Source organism: Camellia sinensis, chromosome 3 (assembly GCF_055761805.1).
Source record: "Camellia sinensis isolate YWXY chromosome 3, ASM5576180v1, whole genome shotgun sequence".
Classification (NCBI taxonomy): Eukaryota; Viridiplantae; Streptophyta; class Magnoliopsida; order Ericales; family Theaceae; genus Camellia; species Camellia sinensis.
In genome coordinates, this window is record NC_138963.1 from 33,172,257 (window position 1) to 33,196,775 (window position 24,519).

At 36.6% G+C, this 24,519-nt stretch overlaps 1 pseudogene; it reads right to left on the reverse strand.

The window, feature by feature from the left end:
- Positions 1-6,979: 6,979 nt before the first annotated feature.
- Positions 6,980-16,055, reverse strand: LOC114301846 (uncharacterized; annotated as a pseudogene).
- Positions 16,056-24,519: the final 8,464 nt, after the last annotated feature.

The following is a 24,519-nucleotide window of genomic DNA, read 5'->3' on the forward strand; positions in this document are numbered from 1 at the left end:
ATATATATATATTTAAAAATTGCAAATATATTAAGGAAAATGGGGTTTCTAAATCCCAAGTCTTGTGGGAGCTCCAATCTCTCAATCTTAATTTTCTAAATTTTTTATTTAAAAAAAAAATCTCAGCATTTATTGATTTTGTCAAAATCCTCTGATCAGCATTTATTAACTTTTTTCAATTCATATGCCTACATTTATTGATTTGGTCAAAATCCCTGATTAACATTTAAAAACCCATCATACAAATAATTATAGATACAACTCATGCATAGTTACTGCAGTAGCCTTTTTAATTTCTCATGTACACTATGATTAGTGATAAGATTGTTAAATTATTTTTATAAAAAATCTTAAAAAAACATAATTTATATATTAAAAAAATTATAAAAAATATAAATATCAATAATTATCCCGTGTATAGCACGGGTGATAGGCTAGTATTATATAAGGAAAATGGAGTTTTTAATCTAAAAGCTTTGTGTGGGGCTCCAATGTCCTAATCCTAATTTTCAAATTTTTTGAATAAAAAAAAAAACTCAGCATTTATTGATTTCTCCCAACCCATAAACCTTTTTGACTTCTCTCATAATTACTGCAGCACCCTTTTCAATTTCTCCAATACACTATGGTTACACACAAAAATAAAGAAAATAAAAATTTAGCTATGGATCTCAAAAAGATATAAAAACATCTAAATTTGAATTATGATTTAGTAATATAATTATCTATTTTTTGATGTATATCAATCAAAATTTTAAATCACTTAATGGGACAAATTAATCAATTTTCTAAAATTACTGATTTTTTAATTTATAAAATAGATTAAAAAAACTATTGACTGATTTATTTATTTAATGACAAAAATATTTCATAATCTCTCCATTCTAATCTCTCTCACCGACTTTCAAAAAAAAAATATCAAAATTTACCTTCCTTCTCTCTTCTCCAAAAAATCAGATAATATTTTTTATAAAAATTGCAAATATCTATCTATATCTTATATATTATATTATAACATAACTGGAAAAAAAACTAAAAATGAGATATACGAACAAATAAAATTAATAAATTTGATTTTTATTTATTCAGTTAAAACCTTTCTTTTGCATCTCAATATCCAATTTTAAATTTTAAAAATCTTTAAAGTTTATCTAAATAAATCTAACTTTAAAATATTTCCTATCATTATACTTCAAATCAATAAAACTCACATATCTAACTCACATCATAACTTACTTAAATAATAATAATTAAAAAAAAAATAGAAACCCACAACTTCATCTTAAATATATTGAAAAAAAAAAACCCGAATAGAAACCACACCAACAAAAAAAAAAAAAAAAACAAGAATTTAGATATGGATCTAAAAAAATATGACAATATCTAAATTTGAATTATGATTTAGTAACATAATTATTTATTTTTCTTATGTATATATATTAAAATTTTAAATCACTTAATGAGACAAATTAATGAATTTCTAAATTTTAAAGAATAATCTGATTAGTCATTCCAACTCCTAAATTTTGAAGGCACTGGCAGAAGAGTTAACGGATTGGGTTATGTGAGGTTTAAGTTGTTAGAGGTAACATTCTCTCGCTCTATAAATTTATTTATTTTTTCCTTGTATGATTCTCTTTCTCTATTGTTGGTTTGGTTTTGGTTTTAGTAAGGTTTATATGTTTGTTTACAGGTTTGCATGGAAGAGAAGAATTATTGATGATTATGCTTACACTCGAAGTATCTACGTCTGTTCCATATCAATGATTTTGATCGAATTTTGTTTTCTTCAGTGAAGACCATAAAATTGAAGTAAAAAAAATGGGTATCAAATTTTTTATTTTTTATTGTCATTTTATTTTATAAAAAATGTGAAAATTTATTGAGAATTCAAGATTTTACTATAACATTAGATTTTTGTATAAAGATAATCTCTAAATATAATTTCTATTTTTTATGTGATTAAAATAGTCCATTTTAATAGTATATAGAAGAGTTAGATCGTTTCTTTTATCTCTAAAAAACTCATCTATTTTTTTTTTTACTTTTTAATTTTTTAAATTGAAACATCAATTGTTGATATCTATAAAACAAAACTAATAAACACATATCAAAAAGCTACACATTTTTTTTTTCATTTTTTAATATGTAGGATATTTACAAATGGAAAATGTTTGATATCCCAATTTTTTTTCATAATCCAACTTATAATGATGTAGTCATAAGTGTCAATTTTTATACAAATATGAGAAGAGATTTAATTAAATTATACATTTTAACCAACCACATACTCAAACTTTGACAATTTTAAGATGTTATTTCACTATAATTCCAATTAAGAGAATTTTCAACCCTTAATATATTTTTTATCAAATTATAATTTGATAAAAATTTATAAAGATGAAACGTTGAAAATTATTGTTTTTTTTTTCCATTGAAATTGGTGAAAAGAAAATAAAAATTGGGATAAGAATGAAAGTTCTTTTAAAAATTAATAAAAAATTTAATGAAAAAGTTAAAGTAATTCATATCAAATCAAAAATTATATTTAAATTTAAAATCAAATTAGATAAAAAAAATTAAAAGAAAATGATGAAAGTTTGAAAATATTTTGAAACCTTCTTATTCATAAAGAATAGATATTATATTCATATTGTATTTTTAGTTATGAAATTGATATCAAAAGAAATGTAACTGAAATTATTGGATTAATAATAGAAACCTTATATTAATTATTGTTAAATATCACTTCACTTCATATTTAATAATAAAATTATATATTTGCTTTAATTATAACTTTTAAATTTATACATTTTCACAACAAGAAGAGGTATGTCATAACTCAGTTAATCTCATTTAATCAGGTTTAACTTTTTTTTAATACAAATTATCAAAATTACAGTAAATATATATTTATATATATATTTTTTAATTTTTTTTAAACTAATAATTTAAAATTTTATAAATATAAAAATTAACTTATAAATTTCATGTATACCGCAAAATAAAATATTAAATTATTTTAAGATAATTATAATAATTTTTTTTAATTTATAAAATCTCGTGCATAGCACGGGTTACCACTAGTTATTATATAAGGAAAAGGGAGTTTCTAACCCACAAGTTTTGTGGGAGCTCCAATATCTTAATCCTAATTTTCTAATTTTTTGATTTAAAAAAATAAATAACCTTAGCATTTTTTGGTAACTATATTTTGGTAACTATGTCACTCATAAGACTTATTGAAATATAATAAAATAATGAGAACTAAATGGAACATAAGTACCTGAAAAGATATTTATAAAAAACGTGCCCTCATTTTAAAACTATAAAACTTTGTTAAACTAAAATTTTTTTCTAATTTACAAAATTGTGTAAATTTTTTAAAATAATTATAGAAATAATCATTACTTCGGGTTATTTTGAAAACTATTGTGTTTGGTTTGAGTTTTTTAGATTAACTTTTTTGAAAATTGAGTTTTTTTATTTTCGTATTTTTTTGTTTTTAGTGAATATTTTTAACATTTTAAACATTTTATTTTACTTTTTTAGATGCACCTTACTTAGATGTATCTGAAAAGTAAAAAATTTGTGAAAAAATATTTTTAAAAATTAATAATACATAAAAATATAAAAAATGTACTGGATTCTCGTATTTTTTTTTTGTATTTTTGGTATTTAGTGAATTTTTAAAAGATTTTTTTCACAAATTTTTACTTTTTAGGTATATTTATGCTAGGTATGTCTAAAAAGTAAAAAAAATTGCTTAAAATATTAAAAAAATTTAGTAAAAACAAAAAAATACAGAAAACAAGAAAGTAGAATTTTCTGAAAAGTGTTTTTGGAAAAGTGTAACCAAGCAAATAGTTGATTTTTTTTATTTTTATTTTTAAAAAAAAATTTGTGTAAAAAAATAAAAAAGAATAATAATTGATTTTTTAGTAATTACTTTTTTATTTCTTAATTAAAAAATTAGTTTCCAAACTTGTCCTAACAACGGTTTAATTTTACAAAAATTATATTAAATGACCCACTGAAGAGTGTAAACAATTAAAAATCTATCTATATTAGTATTATTATTATTATTATTATTATTATTATTATTATTATTATTATTATTATTATTATTATTATTATTATCTATCTATCTATCTATCTATCTATATCTATATCTACTAGCATATCACCCGTGCTATGCACGGGATTAAATTTAAATAAAAAAAAAACCATTCATAATTATGTTAAACATATTTTTAAATTGTTAGCATAATATATATGTAATTTTAAAAGAAAATATTGACATTGCATAATTAAAGTAATAATAAGAATTTATTACATTTGTTCGAAATTCACTGAATAAGTAAAACAAAAAATAACTAAAATCTAAATTGTTGTGGGCCTTCCATCAGCATTCCTGCATTGTCAACATGATAGTTAGTATCATAATTAATGAACAATACATATATTATGTATTTATAAAATGTTATAAAGTAAAAAAGTTATACTTATATTTTTTTTTTTTTACTTTCTGAAAGATATAGACATTCTTCAGACCAATCTATATTTAAAACAAAGGTGACGCACGGTGCACAATCTAGTTGACGTGGCATTGTTGGTGCAGGTATGATAAATGCATAGGCACGATCTTGGCATGACGCAATATAATCTTTAATCATTCTAACGCCATTATCGTATAAAATTTTGGAATTATAAGTTTGTGTTTGAAAAAGTAAGAATAAGTTATTTATAATAAATTTTATAATTTCCTACCTTTGATCTCATATTCTTCAAATATGATGGTTGACATCGCAAAATAAACTCTGCCCGTTTATCTTGAACAGTGAGATTTATTGAACCAGTACTGTCTTTGACCACAAGCTTAACATTGTATCTTATCAACCAAAAAAAAAAAAAGGACGCTTGTTAAAAGGAAATATTGTACCTAATAAAAAATTAAAAAACTTATTAAGTTTGAATTATTATTGTACATAGTAATTATTTACCTAAAGAAAATTACCTTGCTATAATATCAATATCATCATGTAGGCAGTGACGACAAACAATGTGACCATAATGATATTCAACTTTTTGATAGCAACCTTTGCACAAATCAATCCAAAGGTTGTCAACATCAATTTGTTTGATGTACCCAAGTATTCGAAAATATGAGACCTACAAAATATTTGAAAAAACATAAATTAATCTCTCTATAAACAAATTATATACATATCGTTTAATTTTCATTAATTGGGATGATAACAATTATTACCTTTGGCATGGGTGCAAAATCACGTATTCGAATTCTTTTGGCATTTGATATTATCAATGATTGTGAAATTGAGAATCTATTTTTTCGATTCCAAGATACCAACTTTTGTGATATAGGATTCATAGCAAGCCTAGATAATCATGTCAATATATATATAATTGTGAGAATTATATTGTCATATATAATTGATTAATATTATACAATCATAACATACCACACTCGAATATGATTTGTATAACAGAATGAATGATTGATATATAACTTGCTATATTTGCATGTAGCAAGACATGGACCTAGAAGGTGAGAAAAGATAATTTATTAATATCAATATCTGTATATGCATGTAGATATTACAAAAGTGAATAAAAACTAATCCTACCATGATAATCTTTAACTGTTAATCCAGTGGCAAACAAAATATTATAATTCTCTAGAGTATGATATAGTTGCATGCCATCAATTGTTGCAAACACATCCCATAGAGTTAGTCTTACCAATGTGAAACTGTTTTTACAATTAAAAAAAAAGTTGAGATTAGAAAAAATAATATAATTCGTAGAGTATTTCAAATTTGGTAAAGACACAGAAATATGTTATAGTATCATACCTTGTATCAAGTAGTAGAATCTCTCTCTTGTAATTATCACGATTTGCAATACCTTGACATTCAGTTACACTAACAACCAAGCCAATCACATCTGCATATTTTAGCATTTGCATGTTTATTGTTTTGATAGTCACAAATTTTTTGTATTGGTAATAAACTATGTAAGTATATAATCTAGATAAGTATCATTTAGTAAAATTAACGTACCTATTAATTGAACATCTTGATGAAGAAATTGGCTAATGTCTGATAATTTTTTAAGGAAATACCACTGAAATGGTATATTAGTATCATGATCAAGTATGTCCACAATTGTTGTATCATTAGTAAAAGACATCTTATAATAATATGGCACCAACTTGAATTTCCCATCAGCCAATGTAATATGAACTCCTCTAAAACAATATATTTTTCCCTTAATTAAATGTTCTTTGAAGTAATCATATTCTTCAGAGCATACAGTTCCTTCCATGGCATCACCCTTTCAAAAAAGTTAATAAGTACACACTTATAACATAATATAAAACAAAATATTTAACAATTATCTCATGATAAGAGTTGTAAATACCTATCCATCAACAAAAATCATTCTGAATGTCATATTTCCCCCAGGACGATTAGTCACAGATAACAACCTGACTAACTTTGCTTTAACGCTCCAATTACTTGCATATGGATGTAAATCAGCAAAATAGGGATATCTGATAATTCTATCACCTATTGACAATGTAGATGCATATGAGCAATATATGAATTTATAATTTTTATACAATGTATCTATAGATCTTAAGAAATTTGAAAATGAAAATATTAAGAATTTTTAATAAAAAAAATAAAAATTGTTAAGTTTACATTATGATAAAATAGAAAAAATAAGTAATGAATTATTGTACAAAAAATATTATACAAACATATTTTGTAAGGGTAAGTTTTTTAATTATTTTTATTAAATGACAATGAAAAAAAAAAGATTAGATCATCCAATTTTTTGTGTGCTAAATGTAATATTTTGGATAAGATTTAGAATTTAGAGTAGTAAGTATTGTATAATTAAAGAATAAAAAAACATATTCAAATTTTGAAAAGACATTTTATTTCAATCTTCAAATGCCATCAAGAACATCACGATATACAACATTTTTTGTGTAATTTGACGGTTGGTCAACCTTATTAACAATCAATATCTTCAAGCCTGATGGTATGGTAACACGCGATAAGGAAACATATAACTGACCATGGGAGAATACTGGATTAGGAAGGTATACACCAACTTTTTTTAAAGTCTGACCTTGACTTTTGTTTATGGTCATTGCAAATGCTAATTTTATGGGAAATTGTCATCTTTTAATCGGGACAGGTGAATATGTGGTAGATGGTGATAAAATGATACGTGGAATGAAGACTCCTTCCCTAATATTCGAACCCGTAATCACTCGTGCCTCAATCACTTTATCTCCCATTCTCTCAACAATATATAGCGATCCCGATATTCCCTGTTGTTATTGAACTGTAATCCGGACTCGGTTCCGTAGATTTGTTGTTGTTGTCTCATTCTCTTTTCTGTCCCTTACTCTTTATCTTAGAGTTTTGGGTTGTGTTGGACTTGTTGGGTTATGTTGGTTGTGTTTTAAAAACCCAGAATCTTTGCCCAGTTTTTGACCTCTCCGCTCGAGCGGGAAAATCACCTTCCCAGTATTTCCTCTGTAGTGTTAGACGCTCGAGCGGGAGTTTGTGTGAGACGCTCGAGCGGGGAGTTGGACGCTCAATCAGGGGCCTATTCTGCAAAACTTCTGGATGGTTGTATTCGCCGCTCGAGCGGGGTTTTTGGCGCTCGAGCGGGAGTCTGTGAGTGAGGCTCAAGCGGGGGTTTCCACGCTCGAGCGGGGCGACCTGTATAACACACCGAGATTCAGCTTTTTGAATCACTTTTTGATTTCCTTTCTCTCTCTCACTTTTCCGAAAAAGCCATTGGAGAGCACCTCACTCTAAAACCTAACTTCTCCCTTAGGATTGATCTAGCTAGAGTGTTTTCCTCACCTTGGGCCTTTGTAAGAAGTGTGTTGATCATCGAGGGCTTCGTTGTGATCCAAGAAATTTGGGATTTGGAGCACTTTGATTTCGGGTCATCTTCCCCTTTTGAGTTCTCCATTTGAGGTAGGGATTCTCCTTGTTCTTTTTCAATACTCCGTCTATAGATAGACATGTGGTAATTTTTGTATTGCATGAAAATTGTAGCATGTTGGATTTGTTTGAAAATCATGAAATAAACCTAGGGTTGGTTGTGTGGAGAATGGTTTTGGCTTCATTGATTGTTGTCTTGGCTAAAATAAATATAAATTAGCATTTTGTAGTTAATAGAAGAAAAGCCCTAAATTATATTTTGGTTGGGTAAATTATAATGGGAGTTTGTTGACCATTGTGTGTAAATCTCTTTTGTCAAGATGAGTGTGGTAAGGGTGTTAATACCTAAAGGATTAACCATGGCTTTGGAGTTGATTTTGTGGAAACAAGATTAGTGGAGTTGGTTTTGTGATAACAAAAAGGAGATGGAATCGTTTTTGTGAAAATGAGGGAAGTGTTTTCGAAATAAGTTTGAGAATTATAGTGTTGTATCTTGAGTGTTGAACACACATGTAGAAGTTGCTTCTTTAACTACCATGTTAATATTGTTGTTGGGTTTGTGATTCATGATATTTGAGTCTTTTAATAGATGTACTAACTACATGCATCCAGAGGTTTTGTCCTTGGTCATCGGTGGAGGATGACACGGTTGTGTAGAATTGTCGGGTTTGCATTTTGCCTTTGATTAATTGAACATCGTATGTGATGAAGTGCTAGATACATTATATATATGTATAATTGCTCGGAAGGAGATGGTTGTGTGTTCTTATGCTTTAACACATTGCTGATGTCTTGATAGTTTATGTATATGCATTATACATGTTGGTTATGCCTTGATGTACTGTGATTGTTGGTGTTTGTAGACACCCCATTTTTGACCGACCTTAAGACTCAGACGTCACTGATTGAGCGCTTGGTGATGTTGCATAATGTGCTCGTTTAGAAGTTTCAGAGTCACGGCCGTGAGCCCTGCCTCCGGACTTCCGAACCCTCTTTTGTGCTTTGCCTCGGTTTGCGAACCAGGCTCGATTTTCGCTGTTTCTTTTCCTGAGGGAAGGGAGAGGTCCCGTAGACCATCTCTCAGTGGCCGTGGGCTAAATTTGGGGGCCGCAGGCCATTTTGCCCATTTCGGAGTCCGGTTCCCGGTTTTCGGAGCCGTCAGGCCGTGTGCCTCGGTTCGGGACCGCCTAACCATCTCCGTTTGTTCTGATTTTTGGCATACTTCCTTTCTACTCCCTTTTGAGGGACACTGGGGCCTGAGAGACCCACTTCGTGGTCGAATGCCACTTTCGGTGTTTAACAGCCCATTTTCGGGACCCCGAACTGCGCGTTTTGGCCCCCGAACATTCGTTTTGCAACGGTTTTCGTTCATTTTTGGCAGGTACCTCTGTTTTATCACTGGGAAGGCCGTAGAAGGGTGGGAGGCCAGTAATTATTGCAGCAACCAGTTATATATCCCCCGACGCCCTCCGATGCCCGTTTTTCACACTTCCGGGCTAATGTTGAACACCTTGGGCCCACTTTCTTGAACTTTGAACCACATACTTGTGATGTACACACATGGGAGGACCCTAAAAGTTGGTGGCTGGCCACTAATGTTACTTGACCCTTTTGAACCCCTCCTTCCGGGCTAATGTTGAACACCTTGGGCCCACTTTCTTGAACTTTGAACCACATACTTGTGATGTACACACATGGGAGGACCCTAAAAGTTGGTGGCCGGCCACTAATTTTGCTTGACCCTTTTGAACCCCTCCTTCCGAGCCAATGTTGAACACCCTTGAGCCACTTTCTTGGACTTTTAACCACAGGGTTGTGTTGAGGGCACTTGGGAGGACACCATCAGGTGGTGGCCGGCCACTAAACCAACTTGACCCTTTTGACCCCTAGCCGGCCGGCCACCTGAAACAAAAATACCTGGCCGGCCATGTTCCTTGCAACATCAACTTTACAGCTGTATAGCTGTTTCCCCCAGAAAATATCCCAATCCAGGGGATATTTTGTGGGGGAAAACTTGCCTATTTTCCCCCACCTTTTGCCCCTCCTTTACTCCCCCTTTTTTGTCCATATAATCAGCTGGCAACATTGCATACAAGGGTTAGAAAAATTGGTCTTCAAGCATTGATTCACAATTCCTCCTCCATCTATCCCATTTCCTTGAAAAACCTCCAAGTCCTACACCACCATTCCTTCTACACCACCAAAACCCACCCTTCCATCCTCCATTCCAGAAGTTTGAAGGTGTTCTCCAACGCCTAAGGGTTCTGAAAACTCAAGCCAAGAGTTGCTAAAGTTTGATCTTCAAGGGTGAGTTCCATTTCCCCTTTTTGGTCCATTTTCTTGTATCATTTGTAAGACATAAATGCTTATTGTTTTGAGCTCCGACCAAAACTAAAAATGTCATTTTTTTGAGCTCATTTTTATGTCTCATTAAGGGCTCAACCCTGTTTGAGCCCTCCATCTTGCATTTGCTTCAATACCCTCTTTGAATGTCAATATTTTGCATGCTTTTTCTAACCTACGTGTGATCTATTTTGGAGTTTCTCATGAACTGTAAGTAGGATTATTTTGAGCCCCTCTTCAATATTGAAGAAGGGCTCATCTTTGTTTGGGACCTCCATGTACCACTTGTCTTTATATCCATCTTTGGTCCCCTATTCTTGTATGACTTGGCAGCCTATCTTGGTTCCATTTTTGGTCATTTTACAGAGCTAGAAAAGTTCTTATTTTGGCCCATTCTTCATGTTTTATTAAGGGCATTTCATGGTTTGAGACATATTTTATACACTTCATGTTATATCTCTCTTTTAATCCCCATTTTTGCATGCTTTGGCAGCCAATCATGCTTCTGTTTTTGGTCTTTTTACAGGCCTATAAATAGTCTTATTTTGGCCTATTCTTCATGTTTCATTAAGGATCTTTGGCTGTTTGATGAATATTTTGCATACTTTGTGTTATAGCCACTTTTGAGCCTCATTTTGCATTGCATTTCTAGCATGTTTTTATACTGTTTTGGAGTTTTTACAGTTCTTTAAATAGTCATATTTTTGGTCCCTCTTCAATGTTGTAGAAGGGAATTTTTCAGTTTGGGCTTTGCATATACCACTTGCCTCTTTGGCCACCTTTTGGCCCTTTTTCTTGCATGGGAGTGCAGCCATACCTGTGTTTGTTTTTGGGGATTTTACAGTTCAGGAAAACATCACATTTTGGGCCCCTCTTCAACTTTGTTGAAGGGCCCTAACCTATTTGGAGTTAGCAGCTATGAGTTGCTTCATAATCTCATGTTTAGGGCCATTTTTGCATGCCATTGTTGCCCTATCTTTGCTTGCTGTTTGGCCATGATTTGTACTGTAAAAATGCTTATTTCGAGGCTGCCTTGCTTCTGTCTTTTCATCTCGTGTACCAATTGTGCATGTTTGGTATAGCTATAGGCCATTTCGGGTGCCAAAATTCATATTTCGGGACTATTCCATGCATCGGGTGTGTTTTCGCCTCGTTTCGGGGCTATTTTCCCCCACTTTTCAGTGCTTAAAGTCCATGTTGCATTCTATATGCCATTTCCATGTCATTTGCATTGCGTATGCCATCGCCTCGGTTTGCGTGCCCGTGTGCACGCATTTCGAGGCACTTCATTTTCATCCATCGGCATCCCATGTGAGTGTGGCTGAGGCTCTCTCATGTTAGTGTAAGCCCATATGCCATTTCCATGTCATTTGCATTGCGTATGCCATCGCCTCGGTTTGCGTGCCCGTGTGCACGCATTTCGAGGCACTTCATTTTCATCTATCGGCCTCTTATGTGAGTGTGGCTGAGGCTCTCTCATGTTAGTGTAAGCCCACATCCTATTTCCATGCCATTTGCATTGCATTCTGTCATTTTCTCGGTTTGCGTGCCCGTGTGCACGCATTTCGGGGCATCTCATTTTCATAGCATTGTGCATACTAGGCTGTATCTTAGTTGCATTTCATGCATATCATGCATATTGCATCGTGTTCGGGATAGGAGTTAGCCCGGGCACGGGAAACGAGGTGCATTTCGTACTCCGAGTGACGGAATGTATCTCAATTCCCCAGTCACCGACACTCCGGATTATCCATGATGGAGTTAGGTTTTAGCTGTGTTTTCATGTGCATTCATCATATATTGAATTGTGCATTTCGACTCCTCGGCCATCATGCCTCGGTATGCGTGATTGGTGGCACGAGGATCGAGACATGCATATATCTGTGAAAATACATTGCTATGCCCCTTTCCTGCTCTCTGTTGCAGCAAAATGAAGAATCAACAACTTTTCGGAGCTCGGCACGCTTTCTAAGAACAACTGCTAAACAGAGGCTAATTGGGGCATCCCCGTGGATTTTCGCGCAAGACAACCCGGACATGCATCATTCATCAGAAGCAAGGCAGTCCCTGGCTTGCATGCCAGTTTTATTTATTTTCTTAGTTAATTTGTTAATTAATTAGGAATTTGTAAATTATTTGGACTGTAATATTCGGACTGTAACATTCTTTTATTCGGGACTGTGTATTTATTCGGACCCTCTGCGCGAGGGCACAACTGTAATAAGTGTGCGTGAGTGTGATGTATGTCTTCCAACCCCACGTCTTTCTTCCCTTTTATTTACCCGCTTATGATGGTTGGGTTAGGGCATATTTTAATTAGCATACAGTATGATAGCATGTTTGCATTCATTCATTTGTTTTGCATGCACCGGGCTCGGCGCATCATACTAACTGCATTGTATTTCAATTTCAAAGTTGAATACGTGTTAGCTGTAGCATTCCATATGCCATGTTTAGAATAGCCGAGCCTGATATAGTTTGCATTTTGCATGTGTTGCATTAGGCATTTCTGTATACTTAGGATCATGCATGATTTCTAATGAGGTTTCTGTTTTGGCTTGGAGTACTTGGTAAGTTTTATGCTTTAGCATCCTTGCATGTGTGTGAGTGACTGCCAAGATAGCATGCTTACCATGAGGCTATGTGCTTATGTGATATAACTGCCTGAATGCCTGTGGGTGAAGGTTGGGTTACTCGGATTGGAATAAATCATCAACTGTTTGTTTTAAGCCCACTAGATAGTGGCAAAACCATCTTTTCTAAGCTCACCTGAGAGTGGCAAAATCTGCATTTTAAGCCTACTTGCGAGTAGCAAACCATCTTCCAAAAAAGCAAACATAAAATGTTCTGTTCCAATTCAGGCGACCCGATCTATACTTGTATGCTGCACGCATCACGTAGTAACCTAGGCTAATAACCGGAATAAGAACACACAATGTTTTCAAAAATAGATATCATGGTTAGTAGAGGCCGATCTTTGATCGGGCGAGCGGGGGTGCTCACGAAGTGACCTTCCCCAATCGTACCCAAGTTCCCGAGCCGAGGCAACTTTGGTGATGACGGACACGTGGCCTTTGGCAACGAGTCAGGGTTTCCTAAATTTCCCAAAATAAAATATTAAGGTGGCGACTCTGTATCTGGCAAAGCAGTCCATGTTTGGCACTTCTTTCAAAAATCTGTTTTCTCAAACAATTTTCCGGATTTGGACTCTTTGGTTCAGACTTAGAACCGTGACTAGAAATCGAGTCCGAGCTATAGCGAGGTCCCCCGCGGGCTTGTTACAGTGTTATGCCCCGCACTGAGAATCAAAGGTATCATACCCTTCAAGCTAGCGACTGGAGAACTGACCACGCTGAGAATCAAAGGTGTCATACCCTTCCAGTTAGCACCTGGAGAACTGACTGTGCTAATAATCGAGGGTACCATACCCCTCTAGCTAGCACCTGGTAAATTGGCTTGTTGTTAATGTTGTTGAGTGGGGTGTATTGTTGGCTTACTACGCACATAGCTAGTAGAGTGAAATGTAATTGTTGTTGTTTCGTTGTAATTGAAAATATCATGGATTTGATTGGTTACAGTTCGGAGGACCGAGTTACTCCATTGGTTGATTGTATACATGTTGGTGGGTTGTAAATTTATATTTTTTTACACAGATATGCATGTATAGTTATGATAGTAATGGAAACGAACCAAAATGTCATTTTTGTCTTTTGGAAAGTGTGGAGGAGAACGAATGTTTTTAAGATAAACATGTTTGAAAAGGTACATCTGACTATGTATAGGAAATGGAAGAGGGTATCGGGCTTAGTGAGATTACTTCCTAAGTATTTGTTAATGTTATGAAAGATTGGGAATGGAGGTTAATGAAAGGAAAAAGGAAAGACAAACCACTCGTAGCGTTGAATGAAACGGTTGTTTTCGAGAAAAGTTCATACCTATATAATTTTGTATAAACTGTCACATTACTATTCTAGTATGAGAATGAGTGTTCATGATCATAGCTATCTGTAAGTTGTTATTGTTGAGGATCATGTTGAGTTCCCTACTGGACTATATGTTCATCCCACGTTGTTGAAACCTTTTTCAGGTGTTGAGCTGAATGTGCTGCAAGATTTGGATCTATTTATTTACTGGCCACGGGGCCTCAGTTATGTTGGCGGAATGCCATTGTTGTAAAAGGGTTACACCCTTCTTCTTGTACCTTAAGTGATGTAAGCCCAAGGGCAATTTATTATGTATGTTCATGTAATATTTACTTTGCATACGAATGAGAGTATTGTTAATCACTTCTACGGATTGAATGTATGAGTTTATTTCCGCATGTTATCCTTGAAATTTAATTAAGTTAATGAATTTGGTAATGACTTCGAGTAATAAAAAAAGTGGGGCGTGACACAATAAGACGGGTGCCATTACATAGACCTTGAGATTGATTGAGATTTCTCAGTAGCACTATAGGTGCTCCCTTTTTGAGTTCAAGGCAATGACTTGGAATTCCTGGAAAATTTAATGAGTGCAATAACTCTGGTGGATGCATGCCTTCGTCAATGTTCTCATCCTCAGCTGGACATATCGTATCTGCACTTAGGTATTTTCGAGATTCTCCAGGCAACATTGATAGCATTATGACATTTAATTCATCAACATCAGCATTTTTTGGTGCTAAGATGCCACGTTCTTTCAAGTAAGAACTGTCACTATATCTAGTACTTAATTCTAGATAGATTGCATGGATCAAATCATATAGAGCATGTGATCCATTTCTAATCAAGAACTGTTCTGGAATTTCAATCCAATTAGTCTCCCCGCCTTCAGTGAAAGAAATTCCAGGTATTTTTCTATCACCAATTATCAATATCCAGTTAGCAAAATCCCTGAGTTATTGACGCATTTGAATAGAAGTATCATGGGCCATAATACGCATATTGGTCCTCAAATGCAACACACGACAATGATTCCAAATAGTCGATTCCTTCAACGATGCTGCAATTGTGGCTTCCCGCCTACCTTTTGGTACTACAGGTAAAATTTGTCTGAAGTCACCACCAAGTATGAATAGTTTTCCACCAAATAAACAATCAGTTGAACAAAATTCTGTACCCTTTAGTATATCTCTGAAAGTACGATCAACTGCCTCAAATCCATAACGATGGTGCATTGGAGCTTCATCCCATATGATCAATGATGCCTCTTGAATTAATTTTGCCAGTTCAGTCTGTTGATTAATACTACAACTTGAGAATTCATCCAAATTAATTGGAATTTTAAAGCGTGAATGCGCAGTTCTACCTCCTGGTAACAGTAAAGCCGCAATTGCAGATGATGCAACTAAAAGGACAATTTTTTTTCTGACCTAAACTTTGCTATCAATGTTTTCCACAGATATGTTTTTCCTGTTCCCCCACTTCCATAAAGGAAAAACAAACCCCCTTTTTTACAATTGTATGCATTCATTATGGTGTCATAAACTTCCAATTGCTCACTATTTAAACCAGAATGTAATTCATTGAACAATTGTTTTTCCGAAACACTATCGTACTCCATCTCTTCTCTGATGAGCCTATTTGTCACAAATTGAGCACCTTGCGAAGATGGCAATGGCATGGGAGGGAAATCTTTGAGAGATCTTCCATTTCTATTTAATATATGCTCAATTTCGAGAAGTCCTAAATTTTTTAAGTCTTCATCATCAAGATGTAGATCACTATCTCTCATATCTCTTCTGATTCTATATTGTATATCATCGGTGAAACTTTTTCAATGATGTTCCCATAATTCGACTGGATTGGTTATATCAGAAAACATGAGCATTGTGCAATACATATGTCGAAGTTTTGTTGCTGATGCCCAATTTGATGCTTCTGCCAATGCCTCGTGCCATTCATTATCATCATTGAGTAGACCAAGGGCAATACATGCAGATTTAAATGTTGTATGCACGACCCCATTTACAGTTCTGATATGCTCAAAACTTTCTGCACCACGAACCTTATTCAATAACATTCTCAAATAATATATCTCACCCGATGTTGGATGTGCATATGGCAATCTACCAATACATTTATGTGATTTTCGGACATCCTATTCTTTTTTATCTCTTTTCCATACCCATTTTGTAACAACCCTCACCTTACTCTTGCCATACTTGCATACATTCTTGCATGGTCTAGCTTGTCATGTTAATTTAAAGGTTTTATCTTGCCTTGATTTGCTTAAGTTGCTTGCACGATTTTGTTCCTTGCTTAGTGCGTGTGCGTAGCCGAGATCGTCTTGAGCTTAGTCCGCCTTTGACCCTTTGTACTTAGAACTATCTTGAGGCCTTGTTCAACCCCATCTTCACCTCGGGCATTCTTTGCCGAGATGTTTCGCACTTGAACCTTGTCCGCAGGCAGGTATGGCCTAGGCCGAGATGTGGCGCACCCCGGCCAAGGTGTGGCACAGCTTAGTCAAGTGTCGTCCTCCCTAGCCGATGTTTTTCTATCCTGTTGCTGGATCCTTGTTTTGAGCCGATGTCATCTCTTTGCCGATGTGTTTTACCCGAGCTTACCGCATACGATTTGTCAGAGGCTGTCTTGTCTATCAATCACCTTTTTGGAGCTGAACCAACCCGATAATGCCACGTGTCCGAGCTGTTTGTTAAGGCAGCCGACAGACCTTGAAACAAATCATTTCTTGTCTCAAATCTTTGTTTTAGAGAGAGAAGCTCTAGAAAGGAGGAAGAAGAGTTCTTGAGTGAGAGTCGTCTTCCAAGCTTGATCCTTGTGGCTTGAACCGTTAGATCCGAGTTTTGAGGTTAGAATCTTGATCCCCTTTGATTGTTCTTGCTGAATACCTAGCTGCATTGCATGATCGGATTTGTTTTGCATGTCATGCATCGTTTTGAAGTTGGTTTTAGAAAGAGAAAATGGTTTTTCATGTGTTCTTGAACAAAGTCTCATTTTGATCGAAAAGTTTAGAACGAAAACCATGTTTTGTGTTTGTTCTTGCATGACTTTCTTTAATGGGTACCCAAGTCCATATGTTTTGAACTCTTGGCATGAAAACTCAGATTTTTGTAACAAGTTGTGAACTTGCATCCACCTTTCAAATGATCATGTTCTTCATATTCTTCAAAGGAAAACCCAGGTCTTTCCTGACTTTGTTTAACGGGACCTCGGCTTAGCCCTGGACGGTACCCAGTGTGTTTTCGAGAAAACGGGAGCAGTGGTTAAGCTCCCAGCTTGTTTTGCTTTGTCTTTGACTTGGATCTGGCATGAATGCCGAGATCATTTGCATGTATATAGAGCTTGCTTTGAGAATGTGACTTGCCATGTGATTGTAGGTCCTTGATATTTGCTTTGAGTCTACACCTGAAGAACTAGGTGAGTGGTATTTCTAATAAAGCTATGTTACACTTGTTCTTGATAAATCTTGTTTTGTTTATTTTGACGTGGTATTTGCTAAGCATGAATAAATGGCCTTGTTTGATTGTTAACCTCGGAAAGTCCCTTGTGCTGGAGGACTCTAAACTTTCGCAGTACCAAGTGTAAAAGGATACGGTCCTTGTTAAATCGGGCTACGGGCCTAAGTAACACAAGTCCCTTGTGCTGGAGGACTCTAAACTTTCGCAGTACCAAGTGTAAAAGGATACGGTCCTTGTTAAAACGGGCTACGGGCCTAAGTAACACAAGTCCCTTGTATTGGAGGACTCTAAACTTTCGCAATACTTTTGACCAAACGATTACGGATCGTACAGCTTTTGATACTTGACTGATGAATACGGTTCATCCCTTGCTTCGCCGATGTTATGATACTTGAATGATGAATACGGTTCATCCCTTGCTTCGCCGATGTTTTGATACTTGACTGATGAATACGGTTCATCCCTTGCTTCGCCGATGTTTTGATACTTGAATGATGAATAGGGTTCATCCCTTACTTCGCCGATGTTATGATACTTGACTGATGAATACGGTTCATCCCTTGCTTCGCCGATGTTATGATACTTGAATGATGAATACGGTTCATCACTTGCCTTGCTAAAGTTTTGGTGTGTTTCGTTTTGAAGGACCTCGGCTTTATTCATGTAAAAACCTTTATTTTTAGTACCATTCACTGAGTTTTGTACTCACCCCTCTATATATATGTAGGTAATGAGCAGGACGGCGGCGACGCCTAGATCGTTTGGATGCTTGTTTTGGATTTGTACTTATGTCGGCTTGCTTTTGCATTTACATCGGCGATGCCTACCTTGCATGTCGGCAAATCTTGAAAATCATGCTTCTTGACTTGTATTAGCTGTATTTTGTATATGTCGGCTCGAGAAGCCTTTTGATCAAGATGTAACATGCTTTTTACCCTGTTGTATCCAAGTTGTAAAGTTAATTGGAATGTTTGGCATTGCTTTGATCTACGCACAGCTCTTATGGACCACTTGTATTTGATTTATTGCTTCCGCATTTGTGAGCCCCCTATATTCATACTCTGATTGTGTTAAGTTTTGAAAAGTTGGCCTTCGGTAATTACGGATTACTGGCCATCACGGCACCAAACTACTAAGGGCGGTTTGGGGTCGTGACAGAATGGTATCAGAGCACAAGTTCCTCGGTATACGTTATTCACACACTTTGAGTCCTGAAGAGCATAGGATTTTCCCTTAGAAAGATGTTAGGGTTGCATCATGGTATTTGTTGTTTGAGTGGAATGTGCATTGTCCTGATATGCTTATTTGCTATTTGCCTATGTGGTTATTTGCTTAATTGTTTTAAAGTCATACCTTGCATACTCATAGTATCATGAGGAGAGGTAGACCACCGCTTGGCCGAGATCAGCCCGAAGATAGAATGGACAGATTGGAAAGATTAGTTGAAGGTTTGGCCCGCGAGCTGAGGCAAACCAGACAGCAGTTCGCTAGTGCTACGTCGACTCAGGCCGAGCAGACCAACGGCCGAAATGTAGTTCCACCTCCTCCAGTGCCGCAGGCTCCCCCGCAACCAGCCTTATATAGGGATGGCACGATAGCTTTGATCAGGGAGTTCAAGAAGATGAGACCACCAAGGTTCTCTGGGGGTATAGAGTCGATGAAGGCTGAAGCATGGGTGTTGGAAATGGAAAAGTTATTCGAGATCTTCCCTAGCACCGACGCACAGAAAGTGACGTTGGCAGCATTCACATTGGATGATGACGCCCGCAGGTGGTGGATGACGGTTAGAGGGAGCAATACAGATTTGACTTGGACCCGATTCTTAGAGTTGTTTTACAAGAAACATTTTCCCCTAAGTGTTCGAAACCGCAAGGCTACCGAATTTCATACTCTGACGCAAGGCAACAGAACAGTGGCGGAATATGACCGCGCTTTCACTGAATTGGTAAGATTTGTACCTCACATGACCAACGATGAATATATGAAGGCCAGGAAGTTCGAGTGTGGGCTTCGTGGACCGATTCAAGACCGGGTCAACTTGCTGGATATGCCGACTTATGCCGAAGTATTGGACAAAGCCATTCAGGCCGAAGCTAATCTGAACCGATACCAGAACTCGGGAGAAAACCAGCGAAAGAGGCAGAATTATGACAATCGCCGAGGACAGCTGAACACCAAGAAGAGAACGAACATGGACAGTACTGGTAATCTAAGGCAGGAAGGGAGTGTTAAACCGACGTGTTCGGATTGTGGGAAACAGCATTTCGGGATCTGCCGACGAACGTCTGGAGCCTGTTATGAATGTGGCGAGATGGGCCATTATGTGAGGGATTGCCCCAAAACAAAGACTGATGACAAGAAGAAAAGTGAGAATACCTCGGGTTCCGTTCAGAAGGGAAATGCTGGGAAAGGACAGATGAGACAGGGCAGAGTGTTTGCATTAGTACCAGGAGACACTCAGAATGCTGCAGTGGTGTCAGGTATTTTACTAATTTGCTCCCAAGATGCCTATGTATTAATTGATTCGGGTTCTACTCATTCGTTTATATCTGCTAAGTTTGCCGAGAAAATTAATAGAGAACTAGAGCCCCTTGATTATGTGTTATCTGTGTCTACTCCGTCTGGGAGATCTATGATTGTTGCATCCATTTACAGAGCATGTGTTGTTGTGATTGAGAATGTTGAATTGCTAGTAGATTTAATGCCTCTAGACCTAGCTCATTTTGATATTATACTGGGAATGGACTGGTTAGTTGCGAACGATGCATCTATTAATTGCGTTTCGAAGAGTGTCACACTGAGACCCCCAAACCTAGCCGAGGTTACTTTCCAGGGTAAAGGGGTAGTGCCCCCACCATACTTGATTTCGTCCATTAAGGCCTGTAAGTTAATTCAGAAAGGGTGTCGAGGTTACTTGTGTAGTATACTGAGTGATCAGAATGGAAATGTTAACTTAGCCGACATCCCGATTGTTAGTGATTTCCCCGACGTCTTTCCGGATGAATTGCCTGGCCACTTGACCGATAGAGAAATAGAGTTTACGGTCGATATTATATCGGGAACGCAACCGATCTCCAAACCACCTTATAGAATGGCCCCCGCTGAACTTAGAGAATTGAAACTGCAATTGCAAGAGTTGTTAGATAAGGGATTTATTAGGCCGAGCACTTCACCATGGGGAGCACCTGTTTTATTTGTTAAGAAGAAGGATGGCACACTCCGTCTTTGTATTGATTATAGAGAACTCAATAAAGTCACCATTAAGAACAAGTACCCGTTACCTAGAATTGATGATTTGCTTGATCAGTTACAAGGAGCACGAGTCTTTTCTAAGATCGACCTTTGGTCTGGTTACCATCAGCTTAAAGTTAAAGCCGAAGATGTTGAGAAGACTGCTTTTCGAACAAGATATGGCCACTACGAGTTTTTAGTAATGCCTTTTGGAGTGACCAATGCCCCTGCTGCATTTATGGATTTAATGAACCGAATCTTCAAACCATATTTAGATGAATTTGTAGTTGTTTTCATTGATGATATATTGATCTATTCCAAGAGTAATGTTGAACATGAAAACCATTTGAGACTTGCCTTACAGATTTTGAGAGAACGGAAATTGTATGCGAAGTTTAACAAGTGCGAGTTTTGGCTTTCTACCATCTCATTTTTGGGTCATGTGATTAATGAAGAAGGTATTGCAGTAGATCCTAGCAAAGTTGAAGCCGTAGTAAATTGGCCGAGGCCGACTAATGTATCCGAGATTCGTAGTTTTCTGGGTTTGGCAGGTTATTACAGGAAGTTTGTGAAAGATTTCTCAAGGATTGCAATTCCATTAACGCAACTGACTAAGAAGGGAACACTGTATGAATGGACTAAAGATCGGGAGTCAGCCTTCCAGGAACTGAAGACGAGGTTAATTACAGCACCAGTACTTGTACTACCATCAGGTAACGAAGAGTTTCATGTCTATAGTGATGCATCGCATAAAGGTTTGGGTTGTGTACTAATGCAAAAGGGTAAGGTTATAGCTTATGCGTCTCGTCAGTTGAAACCTCATGAGAAAAACTATCCTACCCATGACTTAGAATTGGCGGCCGTAGTATTTGCTTTAAAGATTTGGCGTCACTACTTGTATGGAGCTACTTGTCAGGTTTTTACAGATCATAAGAGCTTAAAGTATCTATTCACCCAGAAGGAATTGAATCTAAGACAGAGACGGTGGCTTGAATTGTTGAAGGACTATGATATGCAAATTCAATATCACCCCGGGAAAGCTAACAGTGTAGCCGACGCTTTGAGCAGGAAGTCAGATGGAAATTTGGCGTGTTTAACCGTGATGTCAGTGGAGCCGACTATCGTTAATGAAGTAAAGACAAGACAGATGGAGGATAACTTCCTCAAGAAAATAGCCGAGGAAATTGGCACAAGGCCGAGACTAGGGTATACCATCGAAAACCAAGTACTCAAGTTTGAAGGAAGGTTATGTGTGGCCGACATCCCAGAGCTGAAGAAAAAGATTTTGCAGGAAGCTCATAGCACTAAGTTTGCTGTCCATCCAGGGAACACCAAGATGTATCAAGATGTGAAGCAGACCTTCTGGTGGCCAAATATGAAGAGAGAAATAGCCGAATTCGTGTCCCAGTGTTTACATTGTCAGCAAGTGAAAGCAGAACATCAAAGACCAGCAGGACTTCTTCAACCTTTGCCGATTCCTGAGTGGAAATGGGAGCACATCTCCATGGATTTTGTGATTGGGTTGCCGAAGACACCAAAGGGTATGGATTCAATTTGGGTTGTTGTGGATAGGTTAACTAAGTCAACACACTTTCTACCCGTTAAGACTACCTTCAACGCCAATCAACTTGCCTTGCTATATGTGAACGAGATTGTCAGACTTCATGGAGTGCCGATGTCAATTGTTTCAGACCGAGATCCTAAATTTGTTTCTAGATTTTGGCAGAGTCTACAGAGAGCTTTTGGAGCCGAGCTGAGATTTAGTACAGCCTTTCATCCCCAGACAGATGGGCAGACTGAGAGGACAATTCAGACGCTTGAAGATATGCTTAGACTTTGTGTATTGGACTTCCAAGGAAGTTGGGGAACACATCTACCCTTAGTGGAATTCGCTTACAATAACAGTTATCAAGCTAGCATTGGCATGGCGCCGTATGAAGCCTTGTACGGAAGGAAATGTAGATCGCCGATATGTTGGACCGAAGTCGGAGACAGAGCTCTGCTTGGTCCCGAATTGATTCAAGTGACAACAGAGAAGATTAAACTTATCCAACAGAGGATTAGGGCTGCCCAAAGCCGACAAAAGAGCTACGCCGACCAGAGAAGGAATGAGTTAGAGTTCGAAGTTGGGAATCACGTATTCCTGAAAATCTCACCGATGAAAGGAGTTTCCAGATTTGGAAGGAAAGGTAAGTTAGCACCTCGCTATATTGGGCCATTTGAAATTCTTGAGAGAATTAATCCTGTTGCCTACAGACTTGCTTTGCCGCCAGATTTGAGCCAAGTCCACAATGTGTTTCATGTTTCGATGTTGAGGAAGTACATCCGAGATCCACTACATGTAATTGATCATTTCGAGATCACAGTTAATGAAGATTTGGGCTACGAGGAGAAGCCAATGAGGATTGTTGACCGACAAGTGAGGCAATTGAGGAACAGATCGATACCGATGGTAAAGGTCGAATGGAAGGAACATTATGGCACAGAAGCCACGTGGGAAAAGGAAGAGGACATGAGAGTCCGTTATCCGGAGTTGTTCTGGGAACAAGGTAATCTAAGTTTGGGGACCAAACTTCTTTAAGGGGGGTAGGATGTAACAACCCTCACCTTACTCTTGCCATACTTGCATACATTCTTGCATGGTCTAGCTTGTCATGTTAATTTAAAGGTTTTATCTTGCCTTGATTTGCTTAAGTTGCTTGCACGATTTTGTTCCTTGCTTAGTGCGTGTGCGTAGCCGAGATCGTCTTGAGCTTAGTCCGCCTTTGACCCTTTGTACTTAGAACTATCTTGAGGCCTTGTTCAACCCCATCTTCACCTCGGGCATTCTTTGCCGAGATGTTTCGCACTTGAACCTTGTCCGCAGGCAGGTATGGCCTAGGCCGAGATGTGGCGCACCCCGGCCAAGGTGTGGCACAGCTTAGTCAAGTGTCGTCCTCCCTAGCCGATGTTTTTCTATCCTGTTGCTGGATCCTTGTTTTGAGCCGATGTCATCTCTTTGCCGATGTGTTTTACCCGAGCTTACCGCATACGATTTGTCAGAGGCTGTCTTGTCTATCAATCACCTTTTTGGAGCTGAACCAACCCGATAATGCCACGTGTCCGAGCTGTTTGTTAAGGCAGCCGACAGACCTTGAAACAAATCATTTCTTGTCTCAAATCTTTGTTTTAGAGAGAGAAGCTCTAGAAAGGAGGAAGAAGAGTTCTTGAGTGAGAGTCGTCTTCCAAGCTTGATCCTTGTGGCTTGAACCGTTAGATCCGAGTTTTGAGGTTAGAATCTTGATCCCCTTTGATTGTTCTTGCTGAATACCTAGCTGCATTGCATGATCGGATTTGTTTTGCATGTCATGCATCGTTTTGAAGTTGGTTTTAGAAAGAGAAAATGGTTTTTCATGTGTTCTTGAACAAAGTCTCATTTTGATCGAAAAGTTTAGAACGAAAACCATGTTTTGTGTTTGTTCTTGCATGACTTTCTTTAATGGGTACCCAAGTCCATATGTTTTGAACTCTTGGCATGAAAACTCAGATTTTTGTAACAAGTTGTGA